Source organism: Pinus tabuliformis, chromosome 4_1, assembly GCF_031772625.1.
Source record: "Pinus tabuliformis cultivar Carrire ecotype Pingquan chromosome 4_1, CPIR1, whole genome shotgun sequence".
NCBI lineage: Eukaryota > Viridiplantae > Streptophyta > Pinopsida > Pinales > Pinaceae > Pinus > Pinus tabuliformis.
This window is the reverse complement of record NC_142303.1, coordinates 433,322,828-433,336,036: the sequence shown is the minus strand read 5'-3', so window position 1 is coordinate 433,336,036 and position 13,209 is coordinate 433,322,828. Positions and strand designations below refer to the sequence as shown.

At 35.0% G+C, this 13,209-nt stretch overlaps 1 pseudogene; it reads right to left on the bottom strand.

Moving 5' to 3' along the window:
• Window positions 1–2,491: 2,491 nt before the first annotated feature.
• Window positions 2,492–5,783, bottom strand: LOC149176152 (alkaline ceramidase TOD1-like; annotated as a pseudogene).
• Between the last annotated feature and the right edge of the window lie 7,426 nt (window positions 5,784–13,209).

Below are 13,209 nucleotides of genomic sequence, written 5' to 3'. Positions count from 1 at the left end.
GCGCGCAAAATTATACATCCTTGTGCAAGCCAAAACCAATAACAAAATCAAGCTGCCTTAATCCGAGTAGAATAATAAATAAAATATTTAGTACATATTTATTGTTGCAATACTGTAAACTAATCTATTCATATCATTAACAAATATTAAGCCATCAAGTATAGAAATTTACTTAAATGCAAACCAAGCAAATATTCATACATGCACCTGATGTCCGAACCAGTAAAACCCTCAACAGACTCTAACTAAGGAGGGTTTGCAGTCATAAACCCTCAGACAATGTCGAAAACCCGCAACAAATAGTAATTATACTAGTAAAAGTGGGTCAAACCCCAGAGGGTTTCCCGAAACATCACCGAGAGCCTCAGAGGGCTGAAAAATACATTAAACTATATCAAACACTGAGAGTAAACTGTAACAAACTCTAAGAGTTTCTCATACACCAACTTGGGAATGGAGGAATGTCGTTTTCGAATGAATTCTGGGAGCTGACAACCCTGGTGATTGTGTTGGAGCCCTCCCGCTCCTCCTGCATATAATGACCAACCTGTGAAGGGTTAGCTTGATATTTACAAGTCATAATCAACAAACAAATTAAAGGAAATAAAAGCTAGTTGACATTCTGAAGAAACCTTACCTGAGTTGGCTGGGCCATGCGAAAGGTTCTATACACATCAGATTTAATGGCATAACAACTTTTCCAGTAGGAACCATGTGCGTAAAGTGGACTGAAGGTTGTATAATGTGAGGGAGGTAGGGTTTCTATGGCTCTGCCGCTGGAGTGAAGCCACTATGGAGTGAATGTTGCAGAGCCAAGTTTTTCGGTGGAGATGAGGTAAAATGAACTATGTTCTTAGCATTCCCATAGGTGGTTACCCTAACCACCTTGCAAAAGATCCGAGCCATTGGATGAAGGTCGTATGAGGGCCTCGAAGGATGGTTATTGTGTGGTGTTTGGGATTGGCGCGCATCTGGAGATGTGCCTCGAAGTTTCGAGGACCACCCAACCTCAGTTAGCAGAACCTTGCAACCGTTAGTACCATGACATAAATGTTTAGCTTCGATTAAATAACCATACGCCAAAACATGGTAAGTGCCTAAGTATTGGTTATGGTTTAAACTGTGGTAAGTGCATAAGTAATAGTCATGGTTTTTTCAATAATGCACATATATGTAAACCCTAGTTACCATATAGTCTAACCACACAAGTATAATGGTTGATGTACCTTCTTGTGGTACCGAAAAATGTACGACAACTATTTGCCTCAGTGAGTAAAGTTTTTCGTTAACTCGAGTAGATAATATATATATATATATATATATATATATATATATATATATATATATATATAGTGTTAACATGTGTGTGACAAGCACATTAATTCTATTTATATTAATATTTAAAAACACTCCTACAAAGCATACAATTCACATTCTTTTCATTATGAATTATTTAAAATCAAATATTAAAATAAAAAATAAAATTATAATTAATTATAAAATAACAAATAATGTTTAATAATTATAATTAATATTAAAAGTTAATAATTTTAAGTAATCTTATACATTTCCATTTTATTAATAAAATCAAATATTAAAAAAAATTATAACTAGCATTTGCACCAAATGTTGCAAAGGAAACGCCGTAAGGCATAAATTAAGGAGCAATGGCAACATAGGAATAGAAAAATCTAAATAAGGTGCAAAAATGTGCATAAATTGAGGAGCAATAGTGACATAGGAATATGCAAATCTAAATAAGATGCAGAAATGTGCATAAATAGAAGAGCAATGGCGACATAGGGATAGGAAAATCTAAAAAAGATGCAGAAATGTAACAATCAACATATGGGGACATTTGTTCCCACGTCACACCTCCTTTAATAAAAGCTCTATCACGATGGTGCACATGCAAGCCTATACAACTTGTACCAAATTTCAATTCAGGATTGTGTTGACAACGAAGAGCCACCTAGAAAAATTCTTTGTTTCTGTTTGAGTTAAAAATGTTTTCATGGCGTACACCCAGTTTGGATACCAGTTGTCCAGAAGAGCACGTTTCATTGTATTTTCCTTCATTTCCAGTATAACCAGAATCACCACTGGAATTCACATGGAAAAACAATTCAGTCTCTATCAACGCCATTAAATGCAATACACATATTAGATATAGGTGCACAATCTCTATCATCTCATGTTGGCAGAAGCAGTAAAAATGATTTCAATTACTGAGAAGTAAATCAGTCATCTAATCCAATCTAGCACAAAATTAACACGCATGGCATCCATCAACATCATGGATTGGTTAAATTTGCAGGTATGGATCCTCCCATATTCTGCTATTTCCCGCTATTTCATGACCCTTCACAGTTTAAAAAATTGATAGCTTCTGGAAATTGTAATATTAGCAGCCAATCAAATTTGAAATGAATTAATACAATCAAACAGAATAATATTAGCAGCCAATCAAATTTGAAATGAATTAATACAATCAAACAGAATATGTAGCCCACATTCTGTCCAAATATGATTTCCAAGCTCTAGATTCATAAACCAAAGAAATTTTCCGGTCCAAAGGAGGCTCAGAAATTTTCCGATCCAAAGGAGGCTCTTTGAAAATGCTTCGATTGACTTTGTAAGAATGTTGATATACATTTGTTATTGCATTAAACATGGCTGATTCGAACATGTGAATCCTCACTTTGGGGGTCATCATGTCTCTTACATATGCAAATGGAAACTGATCCTGATGATCGAAGAAATCTATTTCATTGAATAACAGGCAAGAAAATAGCTTCATTGAAAGGGTGTGCTTTCTCAATATCAGTGCAATATCAGCCACATCTATAATGCCAACAACAACCCACAAAATCAAAAAATCAGTTACAGAGAGAACCAACCTCAAAACAAATCTCAGATGCTATCCCACTAAAACTTCACCATAATTGAGCAAAGTTGAGTTCTCATACCACTTCTTGAGGGAAGATTTTCAGAGCTCCAAGGTTGCAAGCCATTGGCACAGTAACTGTCCATTTGATACCTCACAGCTTCTTTGCTCCACTTTCTCCATATGACTTTAAAAACGGCTTCCTCCATGGTATGAGTATTGTAAGGATGCTTTGAGATAGCAATATCAACGTTGTGAGTTACAAGGAGATTTTCCAAAATTTACAAAAGATCAAGAACAAGTTGTAGCTTGGCATCCTTCCAAATGTTGTAAACACAGTTTGGGAAAAGCCTGTGGGAAAGATACTTGGGTATGCGGCCATTCATTACAGATTCCTTGTATGGCAACTCCCTGACCAAAACAATGTGCCAAATTCCAATTCTATGAGACTCATTGGGCTTGATCTGGTATCTGGCAAGAAGTGTGAGAGTTGCATTGTCCATAAACATGAAGAAACAAATGTTTTCTATTGTGATTTTCTTAACATTCTTGGGTTTATTAATCTTTCATAGGCTCCAAATATAGTTGAAATTACCACACCCCCCTTGCACTGTTCCATGACCTTCTTGTCTTCTTCAGACACAAGGAACCCTCGGGTACGGTAATTGGCAAAACCACAAGGCAAATCAATCCCTTCAGAATAATTGAAATACCTTTTTCTTTCCTTCACATCCAGATTTCCACTGAAGGTCACTGGACCTGAAGTTGAATTGGGGTTTTCAGTTCCTTTCATGTACGGTAGCCGAGATTTACCAAATAACTCTTATTTCTGAATCTGATGAACAATAGCCGAGACTGCCATCAACAACGAAACATAGTTTTAGCCTTATTACTTTAACAGACATGCATGCCATAAGGTAATGTTTCTTGATAGATCTCTCAAATTGTTAAATATGAGGATCTCTGATTACCTGAAAACTCAGAATATAAGTGGCAAGACCGATTCACCATGGCTGTAGCTTTCCTGAGAAAATACTTCTCCGCTTCATAATCTGAAGGGTATTCGAGGAACTGCATCGCAGAAGACAATAGAAATTGTATATTAATACCCATCATGATCGAACCTTTCAGGACTCATATAAGCACAAGTGCCCACAAAGGAATTGCACTGGGCCAAAGTGTGAGCCAACATAGTTCTGACACCGAAATCAGGAATCTTGACTTCTCTTATTGATCAGTAAATTGGAGGGCTTTATATCACGGTGAACAATTTTGTTCTGGTGCAGGTAATGCAAGCCCTTGAGCACCTGCCTGGCAACCTCAGCCAAATAGTGTTCTGGGATTTTCTTGTGGGTTTGAAGAACCTACGCAAGGGTTCCACCATCCATGTAGTCTAACACAAAAGAGACTCATATATTTGTACTGTCTCAAATCAACATCTGTCCCCACATTACAACTCCTTTAATAAAAACTCTGTCACGATGGTGCACATGCAAGCCTATACAACTTGTACCAAATTTCAGTTCAGGATTGCGTTGACAACGAAGAGCCGGCTGGAAAAATTCTTTGTTTCTGTTTGAGTTAAAAAAAATTCATGGCATACACCGAGTTTGGATATCAGCTGTCCAGAAGAGCACGTTTCATTCTATTTTCCTTCATTTCCGGTATAACCAGAATCACCAATGGAATTTACATGGAAAAACAATTCAGTCCTATCAACTCCATTAAATGCAATACACATATTAGATATAGGTGCACAGTCTCTATCATCTCTTGTTGGCAGAGGCAGTAAAAGTGACTTAAATTATTGAGAAGTAAATCAATCATCTAATCCAATCTAGCACAAAATTAACACCAATGGCATCCATCAACATCATGCATTGGTTCAATTTGCAGTTGTGGATCCTCCCATATTCTGCTATTTCATGACCATTCACATTTTAAAAAATTGATAGCTTTTGCAGGCTATAATCTACAATCAAACAGAATATGCAGCCCACATTCTATCCAAATACGATTTGCAGGCTCTGGATTCATAACCCAAAGAAATTTGTAGGTCCAAAGGAGGCTCTTTGAAAATGCTTCGATTGACTTTGTAAGAGTGTCAATATTCATTTGTTATTGTATTAAAAATGGTTGATTCGAACATGTGAATCCTCACTTTGGGCGTCATCATGTGTCTTACATATGCAAATGGCAACTGATCCTGAGGATTGAAGATTTCTAATTCATTGAATAACATGCAAGAAAATCGCTTCATTGGAAGGGTGTGCGAAGGGTGTGCTTTCTCAATATCAGTGCAGTATCAGGCACATCTGTAATGCCAACAACACACAAAATCAAAAAATCAGTTAAAGAGAGAACCAACCTCAAAACAAATCTCAGATGCTATCACACTAAAACTTCACCATAATTGAGCAAAGTTGAGTTCTCGTACCACTGCTGTAGGAAGCTTTTCAGAGCTCCAAGGTTGCAAGCCATTGGCACAGTAATTGTCCATTTGATATCTCACAGCTACTTTGTTCCCCCCAACTTTCTCCATCTGACTATAAAAATGGCTTCCTCCGTGGTATCAGTATCACAGGGAAACGATAAAGAATACCAAATGTAACCAATTACCTGGCAAAAGCAATAAAGGCCTTGTGCATTGGGGCGCTGAAGGAGAATTGTCAATATGTCAGCTACAAAATATATCCATCCCATGTTATTAATTTATTTTTGCACACAACTTAGAAACTACATAACACAGACATACTTTAATGTACATTTTGCTGAATTTAACAATAGTATTGGCTTATTAGATTCTGTTTGGAACAACTTAGCAAATGAAACTGAAAATTTTGGGAGTTTTATATGCCATTTATGCTTTTTATTTACCTTTGTTCTGCTTGTCCATTGCAAGTATTAGATCAAACCCTTAAAAGTCTGTAGGTGATATAGACCTTGATATAGAAGTTATCTCTATTCCACGTTTCTTGGCTGCATTCTTCGTCTTGGGATCTGCAGGATCGCCCTTCAAATAATTTCAACATATTAATACGTGATACCTATTTATTGCAGTATAATAGACAAAAATACCAATTCAATTAGCCTTGACCCATGATAAGCTAGAAGCTACCTCATGGTAGTCAATAGTTCCAGCAGAGTCAATTTTGAATGCTGATGTCAATCCCCTTTTCTGCACAGCATCACGAAATACAGCCTCTGCAGTGGGACTCTGAAAAATGTTGCCTTCCAAGAACAAGAATAAAAAGAGATTATTTTCCTGGAGAGATTAGAAAATATTTTTTCAACTACTTAAGATATCTAAACTTGCAATGCTTTTATCATCCCCAATTGCAACAATAGGAGCCAATAAAAAATCATTATCCTTGACAAATCATATAATAATTTTTCCACAGCTACTAATCAGTATCCTTCTTGACACTGATATGCATCACGGCCTTGAAAAAGCAATCATGAGCATTGAGATATCAATGGTAACTAGTTACTAGAATTTCTGCTTTGTAAAGGACTGAAGTAATGCATAACTCTACATGAAATATTTAGTTACCATGAATTGGTAATTATTCTACAAAGTTTTTATGAAGAAGTTTATAGTGGATATTATCTCATGTGATTGTTCTTTTTGTTCCATTTTCTACTGGCAAGTTGAACTCATGATTAAATATTAAAAAATGTGCATCATTATAAACTTAACAACTTATGTAAACATGAAGCGGGCTCACGTATTTGAATAAAACTGAAACACATCACTCAGCACTAAAAACAGAAAGATGGAAACCAAATCCTTGGCCCTGGATTCCACTAAAATGTTTCAGCTAGAGTTAATGACTAAAGACACTAAAATGTTTCAGCTAGAGTTAATGACTAAAGACACAAACATTGAGTGTAGAGAGCATAATGAGCCACACTCCTTGGTGACCGGCTCTGTTTTGACATGAAATTGACAACCAGAAACACAGAAAAAATAATCCTTGAACCCAATTTACATTTGAAAGCGAAATTCTCTTTCTGATTTTGGTATATCATCACCTTCAACAAATAAGTTTCAAAATATATTTTCCATAAGGAAAAAATGTCAATCTAAATGATTTATTGTTAACCTTCAGGTCTCTAATTTCTCTGCTTCACCTTCATTTTTAAACCCGATATAATCTTTGAACCCGATTTACATTTGAAAGTGAAACCCGATATAATCTTTGAACCCGATTTACATTTGAAAGTGAAATTCTCTTTCTGATTTTGGTATAAGAATGTCAATAATTTGTTTCGCTAAAATAATAATCATATAAACAGATGCAACAACCCAACTATATACATAAATGAATATATAAATATCTAATAAAGTTTTATGTTAATAAATTTCACAAATGAAAAATTCAATGAATGTGTTTGTAAATACTTTCTTGACATTAAAATATATGTATTGATGGAGTTTAGAAAATGCGCAGCAAATTTAAGAAGGAATGCCTAAAACACAAACGACATGCTTTCACCATTGTATTTTTTATTAAATTTAATAAAATTGTTGGACGGACAGGATATATGCCTAAAACGCATGAACGACATGCTTTCACCATTGTATTTTTTAATTAAATTTAATAAAATTCATGTGCCGATAGGATATTCCGTAAGTCTATGGCATAGTCTAACAATAGGTGTATATTTTGAAATCAAATAGGATATTTGTGTGCCCATGATTTCTGGCTAAAATAGTTTACAATGCCGGTAAGGAGAGAGAATATGAAAGTTGTCGAAAATGAAGCCTATGGCATAGTGTGTATATTTTGAAATCAAACAGGATATTTGTGTGCCCATGATTTCTGGCTAAAATAGTTTACAATGCTAGTAAAGAGAGAGAATATGAAAGTTGTCGAATGAACTTTTCAGCGAAGGGTGGAATTCAAACAATTACCATGTTAAACTAAATTCATAAATAACCATACCCATCGGTTGCAAAGTAATTTAGCCAATTAAAATAGCCATTTTACCAAAATTGTGTAATTTATCCAATGAGACAAACATAAAAACTTGACAATAACTATTAATATTCAACAAAACATAGGCCTTTTTTCTCACTACCTTTGTACAACGAGAGCAGAGAATGTCTTCCCCCAGGGTGCCAATAGCTTTTCGAGAGAACTTGGCCCTTGGTCCATAATTCTGATATTCGGCATAGAAAAGAGCCATTCTTGATACATTTTCCACAGTCTGCCACACTCTGTGAACATCTGGATTGGAATTGAAATCCCTCATATATTCTTTGGTTCCATCCACTCTGCAGTGTTGAAAGACCAACCATGCTCAGTGAGCAGCGTCCGTCTCATCCCCCGTTGTTATGGGATTCGTCTCACTAGAATTTGATTTAAATTAACGGGGCACACCAGAATTTGATTTAAGCTAACAGCGGCGCAGCAGAATGGAACAGTTGTCGAATACTGTGGCCAGCGGCGCACCAAAATGGAATAGTTGTCGAATACTGCTAGAATTTGATTTAAATTAACGGGGGCACACCAGAATTTGATTTAAGCTAACAGCGGCGCAGCAGAATGGAACAGTTGTCGAATATTGTGGCCAGCGGCGCACCAGAATGGAATAGTTGTCGAATACTGCGGCCAGCTATAACAAAATTTTGTGCATGAAGGTGGTTGGATTCATGCCCCACTAACCAAGGTAGGATCGGTTGCCGCTTGGTTAAAGCGGTTTGCAATTCAAATCAATGGCCTACCACAATCTAATCGTCTAACATGAAATCGAACGGTGCAAACAGAGGACACGAGGGCAGCCAGGGAGTTGTTTTCACATAAGAACGCCTTACGGCGTAATTAGGGCTTTCTTCATTCTTCTGCAAGTATATATTAAGGGCTAGATTATAGTCCCTTTTAAAAAAATTGGATCAGCAAGTGTATCTTAAGGGCTAGCATATAGTCCCTTTTAAAAATTTTGGATCGAGTGCGCAGTTGAGATGTGTGGGTCAGGAAGCAAATAATTTCTGTGGGACTAAATTGTATCGTCTAGAATTAGTAACATGGAATTAGCCTTTCAGAGCTTAATCCCAATTAAACCTCCAAAGTTTACATGACTTGTATTTGTGTTGGTAAATAGTTGTAAAGTTAACGATAAAACTGTCAAAGTTTTCAAATTTGTAATGTTTCAAGCTGGGAGATTGTAAATACAATTAATTTTCTACTTGATCATGATTTATTTTACTTAATTATGAATTTATAAAGTGTTGAAAAGATCTAATTTATTGAGATGCAATTTTTTTTTACAAATGTGTAATTGTTCTCATTTTTAGAATTGCAGGCTATAATGTATCAATAGATTCAATACTCTGAAATGTGTAAACTATATAAATCAAGCTTGCAATTCTAACAATTTGTATTAAATTTCAATACTCTGAAATTTTTCTAACAATTTGTATTAAATTTCAATACTCTGAAATTTTTTTAAACACTCTAGTGTGTAAATATATAAATATATAAATTAAGGCAGCAATTCCAACAAATTTTTATTAAATTTAAAACAAAATTGAGTGAAAAATATATCTGAAAAATAACTAAAATGCAAAATAATAATAGAATAATGTTTTAATCATAATTTTCTTTTTTCAATTACTTTATAATATTAAGACAGACACTAAAATATTTAGGTGATATGGTCATTGAAATCATGTTCTCAATAATGGGCATTTATTTGTCATGGAATCACATCTGATCCAAACTATAGATTTTCAAGATTTCTGGTGTCATAATCTTCATGTCACCATGTTTTTATCCGAGTTTTTCCCTCTCTGAAAGCTATGTGATATGCTATTCTGACACGATTTACAAGAACATATTCTGATCGCCAAAATGACTGTCTCAAACGACCGCTTACTGAAAACCCAAAAACATGTCTTGATTGAAAATTTCATTAAAGGTTAATATTAACATTCACCATCTGATATCATAAATACAGCTCTCCAGACCAATCAAGCCTGTAGAATCACACTCTTGCATTCTCCACCACCCTGCATCATTTCTTCTAAGTGATGTTTTGGCCCACTCATCAGTAGGCAGGCAATAAATTTAGCACATTATGGGAAAATTACTACAAAAAACTCGTATTTCCCATCTAAAAACAAATATAACGAATTAAATCCATGAGCACTTATGACAAACCAGACAAGAAAAATATGTTAACGCAAAATTTCTACAATAAACACGCAAGATAAAAAAAACCTTGAAAGAGGATAATACATCCCAAACAGTTTTCAAGAATGTAGCTTATTATTATGAAGGGAACACTTCAAAACAAAAGTAGTTTTGGAGAATGTAGCTTATTATTATGAATGGAACAATTCAAAACAAAGGCAATAAAAATTATTATTCGTCTCACTAGAATTTGATTTAAATTAACGGGGCACACAAGAATTTGATTTAAGCTAACAACGGCGCAGCAGAATGGAACAGTTGTCGAATATTGTGGCCAGTCGCGCACCAGAATGGAATATTTATCGAATACTGCGGCCAGCTATAACAAAATTTTGTGCATGAAGTTGGTTGGATTCATGCCCCACTAACCAAGGTAGGATCGGTTGCCACTTGGTTAAAGCGGTTTGCAATTCAAATCAACGGCCTACCACAATCTAATCGTCTAACATGAAATCGAACGGTGCAAACAGAGGACACGAGGGCAGCCAGGGAGTTGTTTTCACATAAGAACGCCTTACAGCGTAATTAGGGCTTTCTTCATTCTTCTGCAAGTATATTAAGGGCTAGATTATAGTCCCTTTTAAAAAAATTGGATCAGCAAGTGTATCTTAAGGGCTAGCATATAGTCCCTTTTAAAAATTTTGGATCGAGTGCGCAGTTGAGATGTGCGGGTCAGGAAGCAAATGATTTCTGTGGGACTAAATTGTATCGTCTAGAATTAGTAACATGGAATTAGCCTTTCAGAGCTTAATCCCAATTAAACCTCCAAAGTTTACATGACTCGTATTTGTGTTGGTAAATAGTTGTAAAGTTAACGATAAAACTGTCAAAGTTTTCAAATTTGTAATGTTTCAAGCTAGGAGATTGTAAATACAATTAATTTTCTACTTGATCATGATTTATTTTACTTAATTATGAATTTATAAAGTGTTGAAAAGATCTAATTTATTGAGATGCAATTTTTTTTTACAAATGTGTAATTGTTCTCATTTTTAGAATTGCAGGCTATAACGTATCAATAGATTCAATACTCTGAAATGTGTAAACTATATAAATCAAGCTTGCAATTCTAACAATTTGTATTAAATTTCAATACTCTGAAAATTTTCTAACAATTTGTATTAAATTTCAATACTCTGAATTTTTTTTAAACACTCCAGTGTGTAAATATATAAATATATAAATTAAGGCGGCAATTCTAACAAATTTTTATTAAATTTAAAACAAAATTGAGTGAAAAATATATCAGAAAAATAACTAAAATGCAAAATAATAATAGAATAATGTTTTAATCATAATTTTCTTTTTTCAATTACTTTATAATATTAAGACAGACACTAAAATATTTAGGTGATATGGTCATTGAAATCATGTTCTCAATAATGGGCATTTATTTGTCATGGAATCACATCTGATCCAAACTATAGATTTTCAAGATTTCTGGTGTCATAATCTTCATGTCACCATGTTTTTATCCGAGTTTTTCCCTCTCTGAAAGCTATGTGATATGCTATTCTAACATGATTTACAAGAACATATTCTGATCGCCAAAATGATTGTCTCAAACGACCGCTTACTGAAAACCCAAAAACATGTCTTGATTGAAAATTTCATTAAAGGTTAATATTAACATTCACCATCTGATATCATAAATACAGCTCTCCAAACCAATCAAGCCTGTAGAATCACACTCTTGCATTCTCCACCACCCTGCATCGTTTCTTCTAAGTGATGTTTTGGCCCACTCATCAGTAGGCAGGCAATAAATTTAGCACATTATGGGAAAATTACTACAAAAAACCCGTATTTCCCATCTAAAAACAAATATAACGAATTAAATCCATGAGCACTTATGACAAACCAGACAAGAAAAATATGTTAACGCAAAATTTCTACAATAAACACGCAAGATAAAAAAAACCTTGAAAGAGGATAATACATCCCAAACAGTTTTCAAGAATGTAGCTTATTATTATGAAGGGAACACTTCAAAACAAAAGTAGTTTTGGAGAATGTAGCTTATTATTATGAATGGAACAATTCAAAACAAAGGCAATAAAAAATTATTCACATCGTATAACGACAATAATCCAATAAGCCAATTTCACAACATAATCCGTTGCCATAGCACAAGAAATAAAAGTGTAACTTCTACAGTATTGAAAGTGGAAAAATAATGTTACAAGGTTAAATCAACGCTTCAAATATGGCAACAACATGTTTCACATGCGCCTTAAACCGGCATAGTCTACCAAAATCAAAGCCAAACACCTAAATGAGGATCGAGACAGAAAGGACCAAATATCATTAATTCACAATGGATTAAAGGGATCTAGAACTTGCTCAAAACAAAGATACTTATTAACCATGGGATTGATAACGAAATGCAGGCGGAAATATGCAGGATCAAGAGTTTCTCAATATGTTGGGCATTAACGTTTGGGTTTGAGGAAATTTCCAAAAACATTGATAGTTTTCATTATAGGTCGAGGGAATTCCAAGTAGATGTACAGCTCAACATCCTGCACAACTATTAGCCTCGCATTAGGTTGTCATTTTCTCTGCTACTATAACGCTTTAGCTTCCCTTAGCGCAGTCATTATCCTGATGCTCACTTCATCAGTGGTATAATTCAATAGAAGCAACACATTTTCACACCAAATCATTTTTCCACAGTACATTTTAAATATAAACCACAACACTACAAACAAGAAAAACCATAACAACAATCAAAGTTAAGTTTTAGGAGGAAGAGCAAGTAAATTCAGTACTGTTCATGTCTGTGAGAGAAGAGTCTGGCCCATGCTGGTGAAGAACGCTGAAGGTAGTGCATGATTCTGATATTCGGCATAGAAAAGAGCCATTCTGATACATTTTCCACACTCTGCCACACTCTGTGAACATCTGGATTGGAATGTGAGCAGCGTCCGTCTCATCGCCCATTTTATGGGATTCGTAATGGAATGGAATAGTGGTCGAATACTGTGGCCAGCTATAACGAAATTTTGTGCATGAAGGCGGTTGGATTCATGCCCCACTAACCAAGGTCCCATCGGAACCAAGCTCCCATCGGTTGCCACTTGGTTAAAGCGGTTTGCAATTCAAATCAACGGCCTACCACAA